The sequence below is a fragment of the Toxorhynchites rutilus genome, chromosome 3 (genome assembly GCF_029784135.1).
Source record: "Toxorhynchites rutilus septentrionalis strain SRP chromosome 3, ASM2978413v1, whole genome shotgun sequence".
Classification (NCBI taxonomy): Eukaryota; Metazoa; Arthropoda; class Insecta; order Diptera; family Culicidae; genus Toxorhynchites; species Toxorhynchites rutilus.
Window position 1 is genome coordinate 304,255,175 of NC_073746.1, and position 25,445 is coordinate 304,280,619.

The 25,445-nt window shown below is 41.2% G+C and overlaps 1 protein-coding gene across 3 annotated transcripts in view; it reads right to left on the reverse strand.

Moving 5' to 3' along the window:
- Window positions 1-25,445, reverse strand: part of LOC129779352 (calcitonin gene-related peptide type 1 receptor) — a 90,961-nt gene that overhangs the window by 58,880 nt on the left and 6,636 nt on the right. The window lies entirely within an intron of this gene.

Below are 25,445 nucleotides of genomic sequence, written 5' to 3' on the forward strand. Positions count from 1 at the left end.
TCAATTCACAGGATCAGGAGAATTTCCATCATCGAGCGTGGAACATTCCCGTTCCCACGTATAATCGCATTTTCCCGTTGCGGTCAATACGAAATGAATTCATATTTTATTGAAAGTCCCACAACTGGACAGCTGACGTGCTGTGCTATGGCTCACCATTTATTTTCGGTTGCTCCAAGAAAATTCCACTCACATGGCCAGTAGATAATTTTGTGAGGAAGGATAACATCGAACATAGAAACACCCCCAACTGTTTTAGTCGACGCTTGATAGAATTAATTTTAAAATAAACCAACAGAGAAAATGCAATATCCGTCTCTCTGCTTCGGATGGCTATTGCCTTCTCCATTCCGTGCATCGATGTTCGCAACCGGAAAACAACTTTGGGAGACATACACATCTCGTGAAGCCACAGCTCTTCTAGCGGAGCGGATGGTGACCTCTCCGAAAAAAGGCTCTATGGTAATGAAGTGATTATGTTTAGATGGATCCGTCGTGTTGGCGGATATTGGAAATTCCGCAGAATCACAGCTCTCCTGCCGCCTAGCCACCACCGATTTTGATTCGAAGAAAAATGGTCATAGCCTTGGGAAGCTTCGTTTCACTCTTTGTGAGTTAGATATGCTGATTGTATTTTGGTTTGCTATTAGTCCCAGAAAATTTGTGGAAATTCGTGGGTGAAGTGAAACCATTCCTCGCGAAAATATTGTGTTATTCATTATTATCACACCATCAATCACCCGTTTTGAATTCTTTTTGACGTAGAACTTCGTCTTTCAAAAATAGTGACAAATCAGAAAACAGGTCAGGTTTCTATGGAACGGTAACATTAATAACTGTTTGTGCTTCGGACAGAACTGATGATTGCATATCAATCGAAATTCTCTTGATGTTTTCAATCCTCTAGACAAGGTTTAACTTGATGAAAATTGGAAGTATTATATTTTACATGCATTTTTTCTGTCCATTGGAATGCAGAGAAGCACCGTCAATACCTAACAACTAGTACATCTGCGAGAGATTATTTTAATATGCCACTGCAAATCAGTCATATGTCAGTCGGTGCCTGGAATTGAAAATGCAGAGAATAGACACTGCTACGTGTGTATGGATACTGGAAACATAACAACTAATTGATATGGCCAAAGCAAAACATCACTCACACACATTGTTGTTTTTATGCGTTGCTTAATGTAGTTGGGAATGGTTACATTTAACCCAATGATTCTAAATGTGGAATAAGGGAACAAACATATAATTGGCAATGATCAACTGGAAAAAAAACCACCACGATAATTGTTATAGCCAAACAAACCAAGAAAAAGAATAACGCTTGCGATACATAGTCAGTGTTTTATTATCGTGAGGGAAAAATAATCATGGATTTACCATGGCCCATGGCTCATTTGAGGCCCACCAAAACTTTTTAATAAAAAGGTACTTTTTTTTATTTCGATGCAATCTAAATTAACATCCGAAGCGATAAACGAGCGAATTAAATAAAATAAATTTATAGCCCTATGTCAACAAAGCGGCTATTTGATATTTCCATCGAATTTTAGCGTCACTGCTTTATATTTGTGAGTTACGCCACCCTTACTTTAGATGCGAGAACTTCGGAAACATTTGGAAACCCAGTTTCCTATATTTTCGAGCGGTTATAAGCACAGTGTCGGCCGAGCGACGGAAAGTGCTACAAAAGTGCTGGAATGTATCCCCGCCATGTCCCCTTCAAGCAGCACCGCCTATCGTTTAAGCTATAATTCCTTGTACTGAGTGAAATGGTATCACTGCATAGATTTCCTTTTCACCCTTTCGCTGAACTGTCACTCAAAATAACAAGGCGAGTACGTATTAGCTGTTTGAAGAAACAGTCGCAAATAGTATCTTCTGTTACAATTACAACTATGTTCCATGTTGTAAGTTATGCTAAGATATTTTTCTTTCAGCGAGCAAGATAATCAAGCCTAAGTCAAATTACTTGCTCGTACAGAAAGTCTTTATTAACATTACTTTTGAACCACAAAAATTCACCTCCACCTCATTTCAGTTGTTGCTGTTGCGGCTAATATTTCATGTGCTGGAAAAAACTACGAATGGCGAACACCATCCTGGGGAACACATACAGCTGGAAACACCAGCTATTGAGAAATGACATGAATAGAGCGAACTCGAAGCGTTTGAGCAACGAGTCTTACTCAGCCTATGATATCTACAAATAAGATGAGGATGATAAATTGAATGATGGTGGTGTTGAATGTTGGTGTTGATGATCACTCTTCATCTCATTTCGGTTGTTGCTGCTGATTATTCTCATAACAACGGCATTTTTTCGACTCGATCGGTGATGTTTACGGCTAAGATGAGGATGCATTAAATGAAAGCAGTTTTGACAGAGACGATGGAAAATCGGTAATTTTGAAAATGAAGGTAGCATTTCGATTCGTAGAAGTCAGTTCGGATTATATTATATTAACATTTGTTATACTTTCTTCTATAGTAGTCGCCCCGATCGGTGGATCACAGTAACACGAAGAAGATTCATTAAGAATGGAACATTATAGAAAACTGGAAGATGAAAGTGTCGAATAAGGATTTAAAAACGAACAGTCATAATTGGTGTGTAGAAAGGTGTAGAGAAAGACGATCTCCATGATGTGAAACGAATGTGAATCAGACAAAAATGACTGATGGTAATATTATGTGCTTCCATACCCATTAACCATGGTCCATGGACTAAACCCATTGTGTTTGAGTAGGATTCAGAAATATCCACCATGATACGCAGACAGAAGTCACAATTCAATGATAAATTCTGCTCACGTCGCCAACTCGTGCTAAACCCCTAAGGAGTTTATAGTTACACTAGTAATAGGGAACAAAACAGTAATAGGACAACAAGTCAACGGTTGAAGAAGTAGCTGTCAAAGCTAATCTAGAGCAGCCCCCCTTAGAAAGGCAGGAGGAGCGTTGTACCACCTTAGAAATGTTTCATGACCCCTTGTTGTATACGCACCTACCGTCAAAGGTATTGCACCTAGCGTCAACGATGAAACAATTGACAGCAAAGCGGAAGCAACGATGACAGCCGAATAAAGGAGTAGACAAACTATTATCACAGTTGGAATCACAGGATCGTTTCTTATATAGTTAAAAATTATATTATTCTACTTAGTATATATAGTATATAATTAAAATTTCTATTATTCTACTTAATACTAGTGGTGAGTCCAATTCTAAAACCTACAGCAAAATAAAATAAAATAATAAAAAGCTGAATCTTAATGATATAGGTTACGGACTACACGCTAGTTGGGCAGTTAGTTGAAGCAGAAATCAAAGGACTAGAAGAATTGAAAAGGAAACTAAACGTAAGCGATTGAATTAATATATAAACGAAATCACTATAATATGAATTAACTTATAGGTAAATTATATCTCCATATAAAATCGGATCGTGTAAATTTTATTTCCGTCCCGGAGGATATTATTTCGGAAATCTTCAGTCCTGTTGATCGAAGTTCAACATCATATAATTTACGTTTAACCAACTGACTGATCGACTGCCGTCACAATGCCGGGTCGTACCAAACCAACAGCGCGATCGGAAAATGTCCCGTCAAAAAACCCAGTGGTAGTAATGAAGGATTCGACGCCGAAACAAGATGGAACCATCCCCGGTCGGTCTTGCAAAACGTGTGGAGGAGCCGATACGGACGATATGGTTCAATGCGACCAGTGTGACAAATGGCATCACTTCGCGTGCGTGGACGTAACTGCGGATATAGAACACCAAAGCTGGGTCTGTCCCAACTGTGTTGCCACAAAAGGGCTCCAGCAACAAAGTTCGAATCCCGCCAAAAACTCTACGCTAGCCAAAAGTGAAGCAGGTTGCAGCAAGCAGAAACCTGCGATCGCCCCGAATCAATTGTTTACAGCAATTCCATCGCTCAAGCAAACTGATGAGATCTTGCCGTTCAAGACGATGTTACTGAAAGAGGCCAAAGCCAGCAAGCAGTATAGCAGAAAGGCAGTTTCGGAGCAACCACGGAGGGTATCACCGGCTGCTGCTCATGCTTCGACGAATAATGATCTAGTAAAGTTGGAGCTTCTGAAGCTAGAAGAGGAACGTGCTCTTGATCAAATGGAAACTTCAAAGAGGCGTTCGTACGTGGACAAAAAATATAATTTATTACGACAGAGGACTCAGCCGTTTGAAGGAAGCCACCACGGAGGCATGAGTTGTGTGGGAAGTTGGGTCTGCGACGTAAACCGTGTACAGCAGGAGGGAGCGATGAGCAACGTATTCAATCCTCAGCAACATTCGACGTGCAACCAAAGCCAAGTAGTCAATGAAAACAACGAGAACCGATCCATACGACTGACACGAGAGACGCTGCGATCCAGGGAATGTTTATCACAAAATTAGGAGAGAATTGATTCGAGACCTATGGATCAATATAGGCGCAGTTCCGTAATTCAAACTGATCATCCCAGTCATCTAGATCCGATCGCGGATATTCCCCCTCACCATAGCCATGTTATCAATCCCTCCGAAGATAGACACGCTCCCGTGAACTTCGACGGCATGCCATCGCATCCTACCGTTGTCAACCAACTCGAAGGTAGGCGCGTTCCAGTAAATCTCGGTCCCTCCGCATCGCTTACTCCCATAGTACAAACACGTGAGGTGCTTTCGAAGGAACATCTAGCTGCTCGCCAAGCCATCCCGAAAGATTTGCCTCTATTCTCTGGCTGTCCCGATGACTGGCCAATTTTTCTATCAACTTTCAATAGTACTACGGAGATGTGCGGTTTCACTCATGCTGAAAACGTAGTCAGACTGCAAAAGTGCTTAAAAGGCAGAGCCTACGAAGCGGTCAAAAGTCGACTGATGCATCCATCAAACGTCCCGGGCATAATTGCCACCCTCAAAATGCTGTTTGGCCAACCGGAGGCCATTATACATTCGTTAATGGCCAAGATCAATGCTTTACCATCCCTGAGGAACCATTGTCGACTTCGCAGTAAGTGTCCAAAACTTCTGTGCCACCGTGGATGCTTGTGGGCTAGAAGACCACCTTTACAACGTTGCACTCCTACAACAATTGGTAGGTAAACTTCCTCCATCAATTAAGTTGGATTGGGGCTACTATCGTCAATTGATATCCAGGGTCAACTTGGGGACTTTCGGAAACTAGTTGTATTCTCTAGCCGAAGCGGCTAGTACCGTGACAACTCCAATATCCTTTGAACCAAATAAAATTAGAAACGAAAGCCATGGTTTCAGAAAAGGAAACGTCTTTCTCAACGCACATACTGAATCTCCAGACGGACCCTCTACAGCAATATCTTCTAGTTATCACTCCTCTGTGAAGATGCCACACGTGCCGATAAACGAATGTCCTGTATGTAAAGGGGGCTGCAAGACGGCAGACAGATGCAAGAGATTTCAGGAGCTTTCCCGAGACGCAAGGTGGGCCGCTGTAAGGGAGTTTCATTTATGCCGCAAGTGCCTCCGCCAGCATAATGGAAAATGCAAATCAAAACCCTGCGGTAGAAATGGATGTACTCTATTACATCACGAGATGTTGCACAATGAGCTAAAAACGTGGCAGCCAGTACAGCAAGCCACACCGTCACAGAGTGCTACTGCAATTCAGCAACCAGGTACAAGTCAATCATACGGATGTAATACTCATCGTTCAATGTCAGGCGATGCACTATTCCGCTATATTCCCGTGATTCTTCGCGGTCCCAGTAGAACATTAAAGACATTTGCCTTCTTTGATGACGGTTCTGAATTGACACTTCTCGACCAAGAACTAGCCGATGCACTTCAACTTGGAGGAGAGGTTAGTCCACTGAGTCTACGTTGGACAGGCGGTAATGAGCGCTTCGAGGGTACCTCTCAAATCGTAAGCCTGGGAATAACCGGGATTCAGAAAGGCAACGAAGAATTCCGTCTCCACAACGTGAGAACGGTGAAGGAGCTGCTGCTTCCTTGTCAGTCACTCAACATGAAGGAATTAGCTGACCTCTACCCGCATCTTCGACGCTTGCCAGTCGATTCCTATCAAAACGCTCAACCGCGTCTTCTTATCGGCGTGAAGCATGCCCATCTCGGTTTGATTTTAAAATACAAAGAAGGTTTGATGAACGAATCGGTAGCAGCAAAAACACGCTTAGGATGGACCGTTTTCGGTGGAAGCTCAAATGAATCACAGAATGTTGTGCAATGCGCTTTTCACTCCCCGGGTTCGGATGAAGACTTACATGTTGCAATGAAAAAATTTTTCGCTTTGGAGGGTCTTGGAATCGTAAAGCCAGACAACATCCCACTATCTTCAGAGGAACGTCGAACACAAACACTTCTAAAAACCCTTACCAAGCTCAAAAACGGTCGTTACGAATCGGGCTTACTCTGGCGCTACGACGATATTCGTTTGCCTGATAGTCGAGAGATGGCTCTCCGTCGGTTTTACTCCATGGAAAAACGTATGCAGAAAGACTCGGTCTTAGCGGAAACTCTTAACTGCAAAATCAACGAATATCTTCAGAAAGGATATATCCGAAAAATTTTACCACAGGAACTATCTCGAACATTTTCCAGGGTCTGGTACCTGCCAGTCTGTCCGGTTACAAACCCAAACAAACCCGAGAAGATCAGGATCGTTTGGGACGCCGCGGCCTCACCCTACGGAAAGTCGTTAAATTCCGCGCTCTTGAAAGGTCCGGATCAATTGTGCTCGCTGTACTCTATCTTGCTTCAGTTCCGTGAAAACCGTATCGATCTAACAGGAGATATTAGGGAGATGTTCCACCAAGTGGAAATTGTGGAAGCCGACTAGCAATGCCAACGATTTTTTTGGCGCAATCCAGGTGGAGATATCGACACGTACGTAATGAAGGTTATGACCTTCGGAGCATGCTGTTCACCGAGCTGTGCGCAGTACGATAAAAACGTCAATGTAGAACGATTTGCCGCTGCGGACGTAATCATAAAACGACACTACGTCGACGATATGCTGGTAAGCGTTGAGTCAGAGAACGAGGCTATTCAACTGGCACAGGAAGTAAAGCACATCCACTCGCAAGGCGGGTTTGAGATCCGCAACTGGATCAGCAATTCAAACCAGGTATTAAAAGCACTTCTAGAAGGGGCTGTCCAGGAAAAGAATCTGGATCTTTCGTCCGATGTCGCTGCTGAGAAGGTATTAGGGATGTGGTGGTGCACCACATCGGATTCGTTTGCGTATAAAATCGGGTGGAACCGATACGATCAAGCTCTGTTGAAGGGCAAACGATGTCCTACGAAAAGAGAGGTGCTCCGAGTACTAATGACTATATCCGACCCTCTCGGGCTTATCGCACATTTCCTCATGTTTCTTAAGGTGCTTCTACAGGAAATTTGGCGCTCCGGAGTGATGTGGGATGAACGAATTGACGACGTGTCCTACGAAAAATGGCGGTTGTGGCTGAATGTTCTGCCAGAGGTGGAAAATGTCCGAGTTCCTCGCTGTTATCGGATTCGCACCACACTCGGCGATGGACATGTCGTACAGCTCCACACTTTCGTGGACGCCAGCGAAAATGGATACGCCGCAGCTACATATCTTCGCTTCGTTCGAGACGGCGTCATAGAATGTGCTTTAGTATCAGCTAAAACCCGAGTGGCCCCGTTAAAGTTCTTGTCCATCCCCAAGCTCGAACTACTTGCGGCTGTCATCGGTTCGAAACTGGCTCAAACGATAATCGAGACGCTTTCCGTACACATCTCCGAACGTTTTTTCTGGTCCGACTCGTGGGACGTAATTTGCTGGATTAATTCCGACCATCGAAGATACACGCAGTTCGTTGCGGCCCGCGTGAGTGACATCCTGGACATCACTGAAACCAACGAGTGGCACTGGGTGCCCACCAAGCAGAATGTAGCAGATGATGCCACGAAGTGGGATGGTCGTCCCGATTTATCCCCCGAAGGTAGATGGTTCCAGGCTCCTGACTTTCTATGGGGACACGATTCAGAATGGCCGCAATTTGTGTCGAGAGGTAAATCGACCAACACAGAGCTTCGTCCTAATTTGTTTATCCATTATACTGCACCAATTCAACTGATCTCCGCGTCTAACTTTTCAAAATGGAAGCGGCTCATCAATGTAGTCGCACTTGTTCATCGTTTCCCCGAGAACTGTCGACGTAAAAACCAGAAACATCCGATTTACACCCAACCACTGACTATGCTGGAACTCCAACGAGCCGAGAGATATCTTCTTCGTTGTGCACAGCAGGAATCATACCCAGCCGAATACGCAATCCTCCGAGCGGCCAAAAAAGATATGAAAGCCTCATTTGGCACGGTTCCTAAGGACAGTAAATTGTACCAATTGACACCGTTTTTGGACGACAACAGACTGATCAGAATGCGCGGGAGAACACGGTTTTGCACTTACATTTCCGAAGATGCCAAAAATCCTATCGTCCTCCCTCGTGGTCATCACGTTACCGATTTGATCATTAAGCACTACCACGAAAAACTCCACCACCAAAATCACGAGGCTGTTATGAACGAGATACGTCAGAAGTACAGGATCCCGCGACTACGCAAGTGTCCGCAGGGGTTGTCAACGATGCAAAAACGAGAAGCAGGTTCCACAGCCACCAGTAATGGCCGACCTACCACCGGTTCGACTTGCCGCATTTTCGCGACCATTTACTTTCGTAGGAGTCGACTACTTCGGACCAATCGAAGTCTCTGTCGGCAGAAGAGTGGAGAAAAGATGGGGTATGTTGATTACCTGTCTTACAGTTCGAGCGATACACATCGAAGTGGTGCACTCCCTTACTGCAAGTTCGTGCGTAATGGGATTGCGTAATTTTATTTCTCGACGTGGGGTGCCCAGCACCATCTACAGTGACCGTGGGACCAACTTCGTCGGAGCAAACCGAGAACTGGAGACAGCGTATGCAGCACTGAATCAGAACGAGTTGATGAAAGAGTTCGTGACCAGCAACACCTCGTGGGTATTTATACCGCCAGCGTCCCCGCATATGGGCGGCTGCTGGGAAAGACTCATCAGAACAGTGAAGAAGAACTTGATGGCTATCCAAGTATCCCGAAAGCCGTCTGATGAGGTTTTGCGCAACATGTTGACAGAGATCGAAAATACTGTCAATACTACTGTCCTCTGACGCACGTTCCCATCGACGATATTTCTGCTCCAGCTCTCACTCCGAACGAATTGCTGCTCGTTTCATCCAACGGTTCTAAGCCCTTGACGATTCCCGACGACAGTGGCGCTGCCCTGAAGCAGGACTGGCGAATGTCACAGATCCTTGCTAACCAATTTTGGCGGCGATGGTTATCGGAATACTTACCCGAAATCACTAAACGAACCAAGTGGTTCTCCGATGCCAGACCAATAGCTATTGATGATGTCGTCGTCATAGTCGACCCGAAGCTTCCGCGTGATTGTTGGCCGAAAGGAAGGGTCATAGGAACTTGCGCGGGTAGAGACGGCCGTATCCGATCAGCAGTTGTACGCACCATCAATGGCGTGTATGAGCGGCCAGTAACTAAGTTGGCTATTCTGGACGTTCGGCGCGACGAGTAGTGAGTCACTAAGCTCACCTGGGGGGAGGATGTTGTATACGCACCTACCGTCAAAGGTATTGCACCTAGCGTCAACGATGAAACAATTGACAGCAAAGCGGAAGCAACGATGACAGCCGAATAAAGGAGTAGACAAACCATTGCGTGTTGAAGGAGTCTTTTGTTAGTGCCTATTAAAACTATTATCACAGTTGGAATCACAGGATCGTTTCTTATATAGTTAAAAATTATATTATTCTACTTAGTATATATAGTATATAATTAAAATTTCTATTATTCTACTTAATACTAGTGGTGAGTCCAATTCTAAAACCTACAGCAAAATAAAATAAAATAATAAAAAGCTGAATCTTAATGATATAGGTTACGGACTACACGCTAGTTGGGCAGTTAGTTGAAGCAGAAATCAAAGGACTAGAAGAATTGAAAAGGAAACTAAACGTAAGCGATTGAATTAATATATAAACGAAATCACTATAATATGAATTAACTTATAGGTAAATTATATCTCCATATAAAATCGGATCGTGCCGGAGGATATTATTTCGGAAATCTTCAGTCCTGTTGATCGAAGTTCAACAACCCCTAAAACCTCCACATGCCAAATTTGGTCCCGTTTGCTTGATTAGTTCTTCTTGAATTATGCAGAAATGTATGCTTCATTTTTCTGGCAGTCACTGCCAACCCTCCCAACGTCATCCAGCTGCAAACGATAGCTAATTTTTGGATCTACTCTAATAATTTCGTGTTCAAAACGGTGAAGCAGCTGATCATGGCTAAAGATCCCGCCAGCTACCGTAAGGTCAGCCAGGAGACATTTTCGAAGCATTTTTGTAGAAAGCATAATAAACGTAGGATTTGAGACAAATTTGGTCCATTAGATTATCTTTTGCGGTTTTTTTCTTTGGCTTCCGAAATAAGTCCATTAATGTGCCCAAAAAGGGGGTCTTAGTAGCCACTTGGTTACGCGTTCGCTTACCAAGCGATCGATCGTGAGTTCAAACTCAGGGCCCTCAATTGACCATCTTTATGTTGTTATAGAATAACTACGTCCACGCAACCATCATCAGCGATGGAAATCGATCCACGGTCGAAATAAGATCGATTCATCCATACAACTGCTCTGCTCTGCAAGACACATCGGGCTGCTGTTCTATAAATAACTCAACAATGATCAATATCAACTGTCTCCGCTGTCCGGTCTGCTGAACAATGGATGAACAGAAAGAATACCCTTACGCCTAAATGGCTACTACTAACTTCTGTGTAATTTACAATTTATAGAAACATAAACATATGTACATGTACACGATTGAAACCCGGCTCTGTTACAGCTAAAATGCTAATGAGCCTAACAAATAAATAAATGAGATAAAAAAAATGTGCCCAAAACAAAATATATGATGACCTTCCACCAAGGGTCATCGTAGACGACAACGAGCTGGAATCAATGAACCAAAGTTTCAATCCGCTATTTTCCAAACCGCTCTTAAACCCGAATAACAAAAACAAAGAATGCATTCGCTAGTCGGATCGATTTTGCGGAATGCTTCTTCGCCTTCCAAGCTTATGTAATCCTTAGCAATTTTTGTGAATGTGCGAGCAGATCTTGCTCTTTTGTTGGCATTTCTGCTTGAAACACCAATTTGCGTTGCCATTTCGGAGTAATTTCAGAAATAACTGAATAAGCAAGGCGCTGTCTCAATGAGAAAATCATACACTTATCGGGATATTGAAAATGAACAGTCGAATGAATGACAGAAGACAAGTGGAATAAACGCGTCATACTGATAAAATCTTACTTAACAAACTCAATATTTCCAAGCCCGGCTCCCAATAATACTGCAAGTTCTGCTTGCGTTCTTGATCTTGATCGAGTATTGTCTCTAATTCTTCATCTTCAAAAAGTATAATTTTTCTTGTATTTTTTCTTTAAAATCTAATAAAAAATCTTCAAAAATATATTTTCTACGATCTTGTATTATTTCATGGATAAACTGGAGATTTTGTGCGGCCAAATTCCAAATGGAACAGACTTTATCGACTGACGCATTCGAATTCGTGTGGAAACGATATTATTTATTCCAAAAGGTCCATTTATTTTGTTTTTTTTTTGTTCACACCCGCCAATTCTAGGAAATCATTAAAATGGAAAATCAAGAAAACGAACTTCAAAGTCGTTCGATTCCACCGTAACTCGTCTGTTTTTGACTTTGAATTTACAAAAACATTGAGAATTAAAATGTGTAATTAGGTGTGTGTATTCTGAAAACTCGAAGGACTCGATTGAAACGAAGAAAACGATCATCACTTACAGAAGACAAGAGCCACTTTCACGAAAAAGCTTAAATACAAAGAGCACTTTGTTGCTTCGTGAACTGCTCCATAACGACTAACAAGGCTACCTGACGATGCCACTTCTAAGAAAAAATTATTCGAAAAAAGGACGTTACTATGGCCCATCTCATATGTAAGAATTGCACGGAGCATCAGAAACGACTCCATATGAGTAGATTATCATTTAGCATAATGAAATAGTAAAAAATTCTCGTCCTGATATTCAAACCTCAACAAAGCCAAACCCCAAAAATATTTTGACCTACGGCATACCACTAACAATCTAAGTGACCAACACTAAGCAATATTTCGTGTCTCCCACGCGACCATAACAGGATACGAAGACCTTCCAACGAACTTACCGAAATATGAGTGTCATTGATCGCAAACATGTGCCCATATAGTGCCAAAGCAATCAAAAACCCAGAATCCCACCCGAATTCGTTTCTCTCTCGGGATGAAATGCAACAGAAAACAAGACTAGCTTTACCATCGTCCCGAAGCCACTTTTCATTTCGCATCTAATAATTCATTCTGTTCGTCTTCTGATGGGGTAGATGCTTATAAAGAGAGAGAGAAAGATCTGTGTACGCGTACAGTTCCCGGAAACGGCGGGCGTAACGTTGGAAAGGATTGTTCACATGGTGATTCTGTTCCTTGTATAGCAGAGTTTGAAAACATGCAATCGATACACGAGAAACAGAATTATATGGTACTTGCTGGTACTGAGCTTGTAGGGACAGCATCAGATAAATGTGCGACCGGGTGCCCCTCTGAACGTAGGAGGATGAATGAATTTGTACTCGCAATCAATCCTAAATTTGCAATTTAAAATATAATGAATTTATATATGTTTAAAACGGCTTTTAAAATGAATTAAAATTACAGCTTTGAAGTTTTGCTTCAATTCTGTCTGTATCTGTGAAGAGTGTGCGTATTTACACCTCTATAGACCGTCTAGTATTGAGGGGAACCTCAATCTGGAAAATCGAAAAATGCGATTTATTCTTTTTATGTTTTCGGGTTCATAGCTACCCGAAAACGTAAAGAGAAAAAATCTAGCGATTCTAAGAACATAAAGTAACTTATTTGTAAATAACTTGCTGAATTCATTACATCTATACCACAGATTTGGAATCTACCCTTACAGAAGTTTAGAAGAGACGAGCGTTCATTAGAACTGAGGCAAAAGCTGAATCATGATTCACTGACAGCAATGGTGTTATTCTATAAACGCGTTCTGTTCAACCCCTTGACGAAACGAACTTCCGAAAAACAAATATATGTTAATAAAACAATTCATATAATACTCGGGAGGCAACCGAGAAAACTCTGAGGACTGAGGATATATTATGTGGCTAATTGCGCGTGATTTTCGTTCATACCACTGCGTCAATCCAGTGGAATTGAATGATAAGAGACACAATCAAAAGTGGCAGCTAGGATGGGTTGAGTAAACAAGTAATGAACTGAAAATACTAATAGGCTGTTCATTGTCCGAGTTGCCACGAGCCATCTCTCCATCATCAAAAATGATCCTCCTTCGGGATGTGTAGTTTCCCGTATCCCACAGATTTGTTTTCAGCAGCTGCCTGGAATGGGGCAGCGTCGATGAGATCGAACCCTACCAAAAGAAGCATACCGAACCGAAGCATGCTGATATTGAGTCTCGTAGAGTGCTGCATCCGCAGGGATAATTGTGGGGTTTCGGATGTTATTATTAAAATTAATTTAATAGTAATCAAATAACCTATTAAGCGAGAGATGGAGATATTTAAGACCTGGCGGCGAACAAGCCAATGGCTGGGAGCCATCTTAATTACAATTTAAAGGGAATATTCGAGATAGTGCTCATGACTAAACGGTCAAATGATTCGGAGTGCAAATTCTTTCAATAGCCTGCTTTGTCATCGTCATCTTCAGGACAGATATTTGCCGTCATATTCGTCATTTTGCTTTTGAAATCAAATTAAATATTTCTATGCCATACAGATCACAATATTACATACAGCTCAATATTTTAAAATGTCGCCCTTTTCCTTTTCTTAAATGGAAAAAATATTATTCAACTGATAACTAAATAAAGAACAATAGGTAATTATTAATTTCTATGTCTCTGACCCGCCAATATATTCCTCTATCGTACATTCTTCTTCTTCCTAGGAACAGAAGGTACAATTAAATCTATACACACACAGTATAAGCACACACATTATTTTTTCGATGTCGATGGAACAGTAACAAAATATAGCCATTCCAAATGATGGACATTCGAACGATAGATGTATCTTTACTGTAAGGCATTTTTTAGACTTTCTACGAATAAAATATGGAAACAGTAGTTAATTGGTTCACTATTAAAATGTTCCAACATTTTTTAATGGAATCTCATACAACACGTGCCTTAAATAAGCTTGCTATCCTGGAACTGCAATCAGCAGCAGTCAGGACAATCGAGATTACACTTTTTTCGAATGAAAAAATCTCATCGTCCTTTTCTTTCTGTGTTTCAACCAATATGTTGTTTGGAAAAATCCAATCTCACCATAATGTGCCCTGTGGTGAGGTTTTTAGGATTTGCGTACGCAGATCCTCGCAAAAAGTTGAAATAAGGTCTCTTCATTACCGGAAAATTCAGTAAGTTTCGTAAAACATAAAATACGTAAAATACAGGGTTTTCCATTTCGGGCTTCCGAAAGTATACAGCCCAGCGCTGACAACCGTTTGACATAGCTGTCAACCAAAGCGTCATATCGTTAGTTCCATTTTACAATATGGATCGTTTTAGCATCGCACAACGTGTTAATTTTGTTAAATTATACTATAAAAATGATGGAAAACCGGCAAATTTCGAGCATTACGGACGGATTTTGGTCGTCATGGACGGCCTACAGAGCACACAATCGCTAATGTAGTGCGTAAATTCGAACAAGCTGGATCCGTAGCGGATGTTGTGAAACCTGTGCATCATCGTAATGTACGTTCGACCGAAAATATTACTGCTGTTGCTGCCAGTGCGGAGGATGACCCGAATATTTCGATTCCACGGCGTGCTCAGCAATTGAGCTTGTCAAACACATCATTGTGGCGAATTTTGCATTTGAACTTGCACCTACATCCATATAAAGTCCAACTGGTACAAAAATTAGAGCGTGGTGACAATGGAATGCGTCGGGCATACGTCGGTTGGGTGAACGAACAACAGCAGCAAAATTCTGAATTTTCGCATCAAATTTTCTTCAGCGATGAGGCACATTTCGAGCTCGGTGGCTATGTGAACACCCAAAATTTCCGTATATGAGGCTCAGAAAATCCACACGTGATTGTTGAGATGCCATTGCATCCGCCAAAAGTCACTGTTTGGTGCGCATTATGGTCTGGTGGAGTCATCGGGCCGTATTTCTTTGAAAATGAGGACGGCGAGACGGTAACATTGAATGGTGAGCGCTATGGCCTCATGTTAACCGATTTTTTTTTTGCGACAAATTGAAGATATCGATACGGATGACATGTGGTTTCAGCAGGACGGCGCTACGTGCCACACAACACGACCGAACATGACCATATTGCGAACGATATTTGAGGGACGCATAATTTCGCGTTTTGGTGATGCCAATTGCGATCATGCGATTTGAACCCGATAGACTTTTTTTTTGTGGGGTTATGCGAAAGACCGTGTCTATGCCAACTCTCCGCAAACTCTTGAACATTTGAAAGACAACATCCGTGAAGTTATGACCGAGATACCGCTCCATATCTGCCGAAAAGTCATCGAAAATTACCTGTTCCGGATCAAGGTGTGCTAGGAAGCCCTAGGTGGACATTTGAATGATGTTGTATTTCACGCATAATGGCATAAACCAAAATATTAATTTGAAATAAAAGTTTCATCGAAATTCGAATTCTAAGTGTGTTTTATTTCAATTTACTTTCGGAATTTAAAGTTGGAAAACCCTGTATATGCAAGTCGGGGGCATTTTTATATTGCAAGTCAGGTGAGTGATATGATTAATTCTAGCAAATAAAATTTAAATTTTGAACTTTAATGTTGGTTGCTTCGTGAAATTTCATATCAATGACCGATTATGTTTTGAGAAAAATTTAGCACAAGTGTAAGTGTAAAATTGTATATGGTAGCAGTAGTGTTAAAAATGACTTGAATTATGAAACGATTCATTTCAATTTTCATAAATAAAAACAAAGTGTGTTCAAGCTCGAGAACGGACCGTTCCGTTTAAGCTGTCTGTTTTGTTGTGTTCATTTTCACCATACGTTCATACGGCGAAAAAATTGGAAAAGTGAAGAAATAAATATTCGAAAAAGTGATTTCCCATATGCTCTACATATAGTACTAAGAGTTGTTAGTCCAATTAAAATTCGCATTGGGTAGAATAAAAGATTAAATGAACACTCAGAAAGTAAAAATTATAAAAGAAAATAACCTTTTCCATTTCAAATATGTTTTCTCTATGTTAAAGTAACATGTTCTAACTGGTGTGATAATTTATAATTGTGTTTGGTATTGATAATTATCTTATATTATTTTTCTCTATATCATCCATACATAACACAAGAGGCATCTCGATTTTCATCATATCTCATTCCACTTCGGCATCTTCTATCTGATACGCACCATCCAACGAATGTTTACCACCTTTCTGTCATCATCACTCACTGTCATTATCACTCGGTAAACACTGGTGGAGTGAACAAACAATACCCAACAACCACACAAAATGGTCCTTTTCAGGGCCACCAAATCATTATCAAAGAGTTGAACGATGTAATTCTTCTAACATATCCAAAATCAACAGATAGCCTAACGGAATCCTACGTCAACTATGCGGTCGTGTCTTGGACACAACTCTCCTGTGACTTTTTCTTCTTCTAAAAGATCAAAAGAAACTATCAGTCTTTTTCGCAGCTGACACATAATGTAGTCACAGGCAGTGTTGCCACACGCACAGATTTATTTGGAAAAGTACACATTCTGAATGTTATTTCTGGTACAGAATCTGTACGGTACAGAGTACAGATTTCCGTCAAATTGTACAGATTGGTACAGATTTTTTCGTGTGTGAAATTTTTTACAATCGAACAAAACAACATTAAGGTACATTACGACTTGTACGCCGCAATATCGATTTTTTTTTTAAATTTTAATTCAGATTTAATTACAGATTTTTAACCCCTCTGGTACAGATTAAAATGTGGCAACAGTGATCACAGGATATTATATACTAAATCCACTTCCACCATTATTAACCTTTGGAAAAGCATAACACAATAACGCATAAAGGTGAATTAAAAATACACAAACATTCTCCGCCTGACGGCAGTCTTCGGAAAGCAACGCGGTGCTGATGTGCAACTTTTTGTTTTGTACCCAGTGGAACTCTCATTCCTTGCGCACACCTGCGCCCGGACGAATCAACGCGCACCGAAACAAAGTTTAAATGTTTAGTTTCAACACCGTTCGCTTTAAAGTTCGAACATCCTTTCTGCACCATATCCTTACACCGGTGTATAAAGGGTGTGTCACATCAAATTGCATCACGGAAAAAACGCTGTAGAAATTCGCCAGTAGACCGATCCTTTTGAAAATTTTAGATAGTAAAATAAAAACTATTAAACAACTTTTGGCATTTTCTTTTTATTCATACTTCGAGCCCAAGCCCGTATGCTCGCACCTTCCTCTTTACCCCGTCCATAAGGTTCTGTACAACGTCAGGTTGTAGTTTTTTTTAAACAGAAATCCATTTTCTCTTGAATTCCGCCTCCGATTTGACAACTTTTGGGTTCTTCCGGAGGGCCTGCTTCATAATCGCCCAATATTTCACTATTGGGCGAAGCTCCGGCGCGTTGGGCGGGTTCATTTCCTTTGGCACGAAGGTGACCCCATTGGCTTCGTACCACTCCAACACGTCCTTTGAATAGTGGCACGAAGCGAGATCCGGCCAGAAGATGATCGGGCCCTCGTGCTGCTTCAATAGTGGTAGTAAGCGCTTCTGTAGGCACTCCTTAAGGTAAACCTGCCCGTTTACCGTGCCGGTCATCACGAAGGGGGCGCTACGCTTTCTGCAAGAGCAGATCGCTTGCCACACCATGTACTTTTTGGCAACCTTGGATAGTTTCAGCTTGCGAATCTCCTCCGGAACGCTGAATTTGTCCTCTGCGGAGAAGAACAACAGGCCCGGCAGCTGACGAAAGTCCGCTTTGACGTAGGTTTCGTCGTCCATAACCAGGCAATGCGGCTTCGTCAGCATTTCGGTGTACAGCTTCCGGGCTCGCGTCTTCCCCACCATGTTTTGCCTTTCGTCGCGGTTGGGAGCCTTCTGAACCTTGTATGTACGCAGGCCCTCCCGCTGCTTGGTCCGCTGGACGAATGAACTTGACAAATTCAGCTTATTGGCGACATCCCGGACCGAACTTCTCGGATCACGTCTAAACTGCTTAACTACGCGCTTGTGATCTTTTTCACTGACGGAGCATCCATTTTTGCCGTTCTTCACCTTCCGGTCGATGGTTAGGTTCTCGAAGTATCGTTTTAGTACTCTGCTGACCGTGGATTGGACGATTCCCAGCATCTTACCGATGTCCCGATGTGACAACTCCGGATTCTTGAAATGAGTGCGCAGGATTAATTCACGACGCTCTTTTTCGTTCGACGACATTTTTCCAAATTTACGAAAAATTGACAGTGAAGCATGGCCAACGTGATCTATACACTCTTATCTGATTATAAGCGAAAGCTGAAGATATAATTCCTAAAAATTAAATTTCTACAGCGTTTTTTCCGTGATGCAATTTGATGTGACACACCCTTTATGCCCAATTTTAAACCGCGCTCGAATCTTGTTTGTCTGCTTTGCTTTCTCTGTTGAGGCGGTGTGTATGGGGACGCGCTGTTGTTTTTATGCTTTGCTTAGAATGAACGAAGACAAAGCGGGCGCTAGAATTTGATGTGTATGTGTGTGTGTATGTAGAATGAGACGCGCATCACACAAGTGAGAAGAAATCTCGCGTAACTTTTGAAAAGGTCCAATGTAACATTTTCGTCAACTCGAGAAAAACTAAGTTGAAGACCCGAACATTAATCCGCGAATTGTCTTGAAAGGTATCGATCTCTATCACTACTTTCACCCCTAGCAGTTAAGAATAACTCTGGAAAACCAATCGTAACTGTTGTTCCGTGATTTGAGCTTAAATTTGAAGCCTAGGAACGAAAAATGTTACATTGGACGGTTTGACTGCCGCGTTTGCGGACATATTACGTTGCACGATGAGAATCTAAAACTAACTACTAAACAGCAATCCAAATATCAGCGTTTCGTTCTAAAGACAGATTATTGTTGTTATCACTCGTTGAATTGCACTGAAATCGCTAACAACGCGTGTAAGAAACAAAAACTCAAAACGACCAAAGTACGACTTCGTGTTGTTTCGACTGCTTTGTTACTTCGGACGTTCCGAGCGTCGGTGAAAAGTGGCGTCCGATGTAACGGCCGAGTGCTTGAAATCCGAATCTGCACATTAGATATTTTTTGTATCGGCGATAAAAAGATGAAGAAGATAGATACATGAACGATTGTTTTTGTAATGCATTCAATGATTGAAAACTAATAGTGTGCATCCCTTAACTTGATTTGTTTACTTTTGTTACATAGGACCTTTTCAAAAGTTACGCGGGAAATGTTTAGTATCTGAGTTCTGCGCCGGGTACATTTTGCGCTGTCGTGCTTATGAATTTTGTGCTCTTCGCACCAAGATAGAATAAGAGTTTTCTTTGAGCGCCCGCTGATGAAAATCAACTCAAGCGCAGCGCTGAGTTTGTTTTCTGAAGACTGCCTGATGGTACAAAAACCAACAAGGGGAATCTTTTTCATCTTTTTACCTCGGATTTGAGAACAAAAATTTAAAAAAGACCAAAATTGCACCTTTTATTCTTAACACTCTATCTTCCAGACGAAGTTACAGTAACCATCGGGACCATCGAGTTAGGTAGGTATCGAGTTATGGAGAGAAGAATGCTTGTAAAATCAATCAAAGGTGCGATGAAATCCATCGAGTTAAGGGGGTATTCTAGTCTAGAAATCTGAAAAAATCGAAATTTTTTTTTTACCATATTTCTGTAGTTTAGGCATTCAAGAATATACTCTAGAAAGGACTTATCGAAAATCCTATTATTTACCTAGTTAGAGCCATCTTAGTGATGTGGTATCTAACCTGTTACGGCCATCACAATGAACTTCAAACGCGTTTCTCTCGGAACTAGTTTTTGTCTAACTGGCGTACACGATATCTCAAGTTCTACTGAACCGATTTATGTCAAATTTATATGAAAATAATCTGCATACATCTCTCTATCGCATGAACCAATAAAAAATTATAACTTTTTAATTTTACTATTTTTAAAAAATCGGTAAACGCAAAAAAAACGTTTTAAACAGCATTTTTGTTTTCAAACGGCCGCCATTTTGTTAAAACCCATGTTTTTGACTTATCCGAGGTTCATGCCATAGCGACATCTTTACTGATTCAGAATCTGTTCGATTTTTTTGTTTCAGATAACCAGAAGGACTGGAATCGTGTACGCCATGGCACAACTTTTTTTTGAACACCCTCACTTCACCAGCATGTAACTATTCTAATTATGAATATTTTTTTTCCGTCCTATTTTTGTTTTATTGTTGAAAGATAGATAAACGAATAATGATATAATGGATAGTAAAAATATTCTTTGTTTTATTTTTACGGAGTTCGAAAAAACGTCCGAAATTCGTGTCTCTACACTAGAATACCCCCTTAAGGAAAATATACAGAACATCGAGTTAGGAAGAGTTGACTGTGTTTCACTATCAGACTTCGCGTCGATAAAAACCTCGATGTTTGGAGCTGTTGGCAAATGCAATTTCAATATCTTTCTTCACCTGTACAGTCCCTATTCCTATTTCTGCATGTGCCAATCGACCAAACGGAATTTTCAATTCTACGTCAAAAACCTCAAAAAGTTTTCTAATAAACTAAAAAACAAAATAAAAACATGCTTGTATTGGCCATTACATGGCGAAGAAACTACATAAGACTTGAGATCTTGTGGAAGAGTTATCATTACTCAATAATGTATCGGTGGAAAGTAGAATGGAGACATTGTTTTAGTACCACGGACTATCACCAGTCGATATAATTAATCATTATTAATTTGTCCTCTTTTTCCCGAATATGTTGTAGTCAAATTTAGATGTACACCCAAGGCCATCCACATCATCAATGCTAATCACACTAATCGCTTTGCTATAGGAGCTCCGTTTAGGCATGTCGAAGAAAAAATACATTCATCAAATTAATTATTCAGCTCCCATATCATTGGCATATCGTCATGCGTGATAGATATTCACCGGTTTCTAATGTACTGTGAGTAATTTCGCCTATGTTTTCCTGATATGAACCTTCCTCGGCCCCTAATGAATATCCAGATGATAGGATAAAAATCTGCACGTTATCCTGAGGCAAAGAAACTCTGCCTTCGACTGAGAAACAAACAAAAAACCTAAATAAACAAACAAAATCTATTAATCACTAGAAGTGGATGTCTAATCGGAGACTCTTTTTTTTTTGTTTTGGTGCAGCGAGTGATAAATTGAAGTGGTCCCATCAATAGATCTGATAAGATTTATGGGGCGAACCAATTTGGTGAAATGAGGTGTCAATCAGTAGCCAGGCTTCAAAGACAAGCTGGTCAAATCACCCCCCTTCACACCGTCGCATTAATTCCGCCCAAGTTGACTTACTTAATAAAACATAACACGCCATCAGCTAATTTATTCCCGCGAAGAGACTTAAAATATTTCGGGAGTATGAACAACATCAAACGAAACGGCGGCGATCCCAAGTCCGATTGCTTTTTGTGGGAAATCTCGCAAATGGAAGCTTTCTGAACTTGTGCCAAACGAGCGTGCAATGAATTTTTCAGTGGAATAGAAAAGCTCTGCGACCGGTGCAAATCCTTTCTCTTTTGCCAATTACGGAAGTGAGAAAACACAAAGACGGATCAATCATCGGGTACCGGTTTGTATTCTACACGTGAAAAAAGGTTTTTTAATTAAGCTTGGTTATCCTTCTGCCAACCTCAACCTCAGAGAAGCTTAGGAATCGGGTTTGTTTTCACTCGTTTAGGACTCGTTCGGTGCACAGGAACATTGCTGACCCACCGGAAGTTCATTCATAATTGAATGCGTCAGTCGCATTCAGCACCAGTAATGGAAAATAATAATTATCAGTTGATTAACACTAATGGTACGGGTGGCGATGCGATGCATTGTTGACTGTCAGGTTGAGAAATGGAAATGTGTTGTACCGTATGGAGTATTAATCGATTTTATGGTACAGAGATTGGTGTGGAATTATTGTGACTGAGCACATAATTGCACCAACAGATGACAGGATTTTCATTGTCAGCCAGGCAGTTTAACAGTACTTTGTTTATTTATTATGTTAGTTCTACATGCACGTTCAATGAATCGATTCTAGATTCGGAAACAATTTAGCCATGCTTCGGAAGATTGATACACGAATTGTTACACCCAAAACAATTTGTAGTGTAGTGTAGCCACATTTTCATACCCAGCGCAAATAATACCCCCTCCCAGATTATTGGAATCATCGATCGATAGCGCCATTCGTGAACATTCGATAACTAAGTGGATTTTCTACTACTAAACTAAAAGTTGATTTTTATTCCACATTTTGATGGGTTTACATTTTTGTTATTTGTTTATAAGTGATACAGCATCATTCGCTTTTCAACTTTGTTATCTATCGTTACTGAAACTAGTTTTGCTATCATTATTGACCTCAAATGAAATATATAGTTTTTTGTGACTTGGCACTTGTTATTTTTAACCCTAATACCTAAACCTAGAACTAATGCAACTATTTACACTATTTACTAAAACATCAATTTATATGAAGAATTTAAGTGAGAGATCTCATATGATCAAAATTTGATGCATTTCAGTAAGTGCTACTTCAACTGTATCTATGCCTGCTTCTTCATGCATTTCAGTTATTCTAGTAGAATGTGGCACGCCGAGGATCATCCTGAGGAACCTGTTCTGGGTTTTCTGAATTTTCTTGCGATGTGTTTCCGCACAAGAATCCCATATCGGCGTACCATAAAATGTGGCGGGGGCTACAATCTGTTTATAGACGGCAAGTTTATTAGATCCGGAAAGCTTGGATTTCCGACAAATTAGCGGGTATAAAGCTTTAATCAAAATCGTGCTTTTGATTAAAGCTTTATCCACATGCTGGCTGAAGAGTAGTTTGGAGTCGATGGTTACACCAAGATAAGTGACCTGTGATGACCACTCAATCGGTTCACCATCGATTACTACTTTGCAATTAGGCGCTGGTATAAGCTTGGAGGATAATCTATGACGAAAGATGATGGTATCAGTTTTCGAAGCATTAATTTTTATTTTCCACGAATCCGCATACGAAACAAAGATATCAAGGCATATCTGAAGTTTATTCGTCAATTCCCTCTGAGTTCTCCCTTTTACTGTAATTGCAGTATCATCCGCAAAGAAGAAATAGTTGCAACCAGTTGGAAGGTTCGGGAAGTCTGACGTAAAAATGTTATATGAAATTAGAAACCTTGGGGAACACCTGCAGTGATGAGGCAGGTTTCTGACTCTACGCTACCCAGAGAAACTCTGAATGTTCGATCTTGAAGGTAATTGCGGATTATTTTAACCAGATAAACTGGAGTATTGAGGAGGCAAAGTTTGTAAATAAGCCCATCATGCCAGACATTGTCGAAAGCTTTTTCGACATCCAACATCCAATGCCATGGCTGTCGACTTAGATACAGCTTTGTGTTCATGAATTTTATTTTTGAGCCTCAGCAGTTGATGGATAGTGCTGTGACCCCTTCGGAATCCAAACTGCTCTGGGGGAATAAATTTTTTTTTCATCAATAAATGCTGATAAAGGGTTGAGAAGAAGTTTCTCAAACAGTTTACTGAAAGCAGAGAGCAAGCTTATTGGCCTATAACTGGTGGGTAATGTGGGATCTTTCCCCGGTTTGATCACAGGTATTATTTTCGCCACTTTCCAAACAGATGGATAGTAATGAAGCTCCATACATCTGTTGAAAATATTGGCTAGGAGTGATACACTTTATCATTAAGTTTCTTAATGACTAAGTTGAAGATACCGTCAAATCCGGGGGCTTTTATATTTTTAGTGAATTTTGAATGCTTTACTTGTCGCTCGTACGGACTGCGGAAGGCAAGCCCAATACGATGCGAACGGGAAAAATGTTCGCTAAATGCGTTAGCTTTTTCTGAAGAGGTGATTTTCAATGAGTCACCGGCCTTGAAAGGTGGGATTGGTTTGGGACGAGACTTCAATACCTTGGCAACCTTCCAGAAGGGACGAGAGTGATCCTTTTGGTTGCGGATATCGCACTCGAAGTTTTTATTTTTGATTGCGTCTAGCCTGAAGGAAATCACTTTTGAGAGGAGAGCTGCAGCATGTTTTCTACCAAGCTCACCGGTCCGTTGGAATTGCCGCCTATAAATGTTGCGTAATCTAATAATATGCCGCGTATAGGAATCTATCTTAATTACCCCGAACAGGAACCTGGCGGATGAGAGCCTCGTCTGCCGTTGTTATCGCACGCTGTAGGTCGTTAAGGGCATAATCTATGTCATTTGTCGTCACCAATGGCATGTCATCACTAACATTATTGTCCCCCAATCGACCGAAGGCCATCCAGTCAACCCGGTAGTAGTCCTTCCTCTTGAGGAGAGGAGCAGCTTCCACAGTTATGTTCGATGCGCACACCACCGGAAAGTGATCAGAGCTAAGCTCATTGTAAACCTTCGGTTTGGTTACGTTTGTGTTGGTGATGATGATGTCCAATGTCGAAGGATTTCCCGCTGGAGAGTAAAACGTAGGATCGTCAGGAAAGGCAATCTCGTATTGATACGCTTGGTAATGATGATATAGTAAGGTACCATTTGTGTTGCTCCGTTGATTGTTCCACAATGAGTGACGAGCGTTGAAATCACCACACACGATGAAACGAGTATTGCCACTGTTCATGGTGAGAATATGTAGAATATGAAGAATATCACGCTTGAACTGTTCCGCCAGCCCAGTATTAGCCGAATATTGCTGGGGACAGTAAGCCGCTATGAACCTCACACTTCCGGTTTCAGTATGAATTACAACTCCGACGGCTTCGATGACACTGGTCTTCAGATGCGACAAGATAGAGTAACAAATGCCCTTCTTGATTATGATTGCAACTCCACCTCCTCTGGAGCTGTCACGATCAAACCGAGCAATGCAATGGTTGGGCAACGAAAAGTTATCATTCGGTTTCAGGAGTGTTTCTGTCAGCGCACCAACATCAACAGCTTGATTAGGACTTCATCCGCCAACTCAAGTTTTTTCGCTCTCAGGGAGCGAGCGTTGCATATCA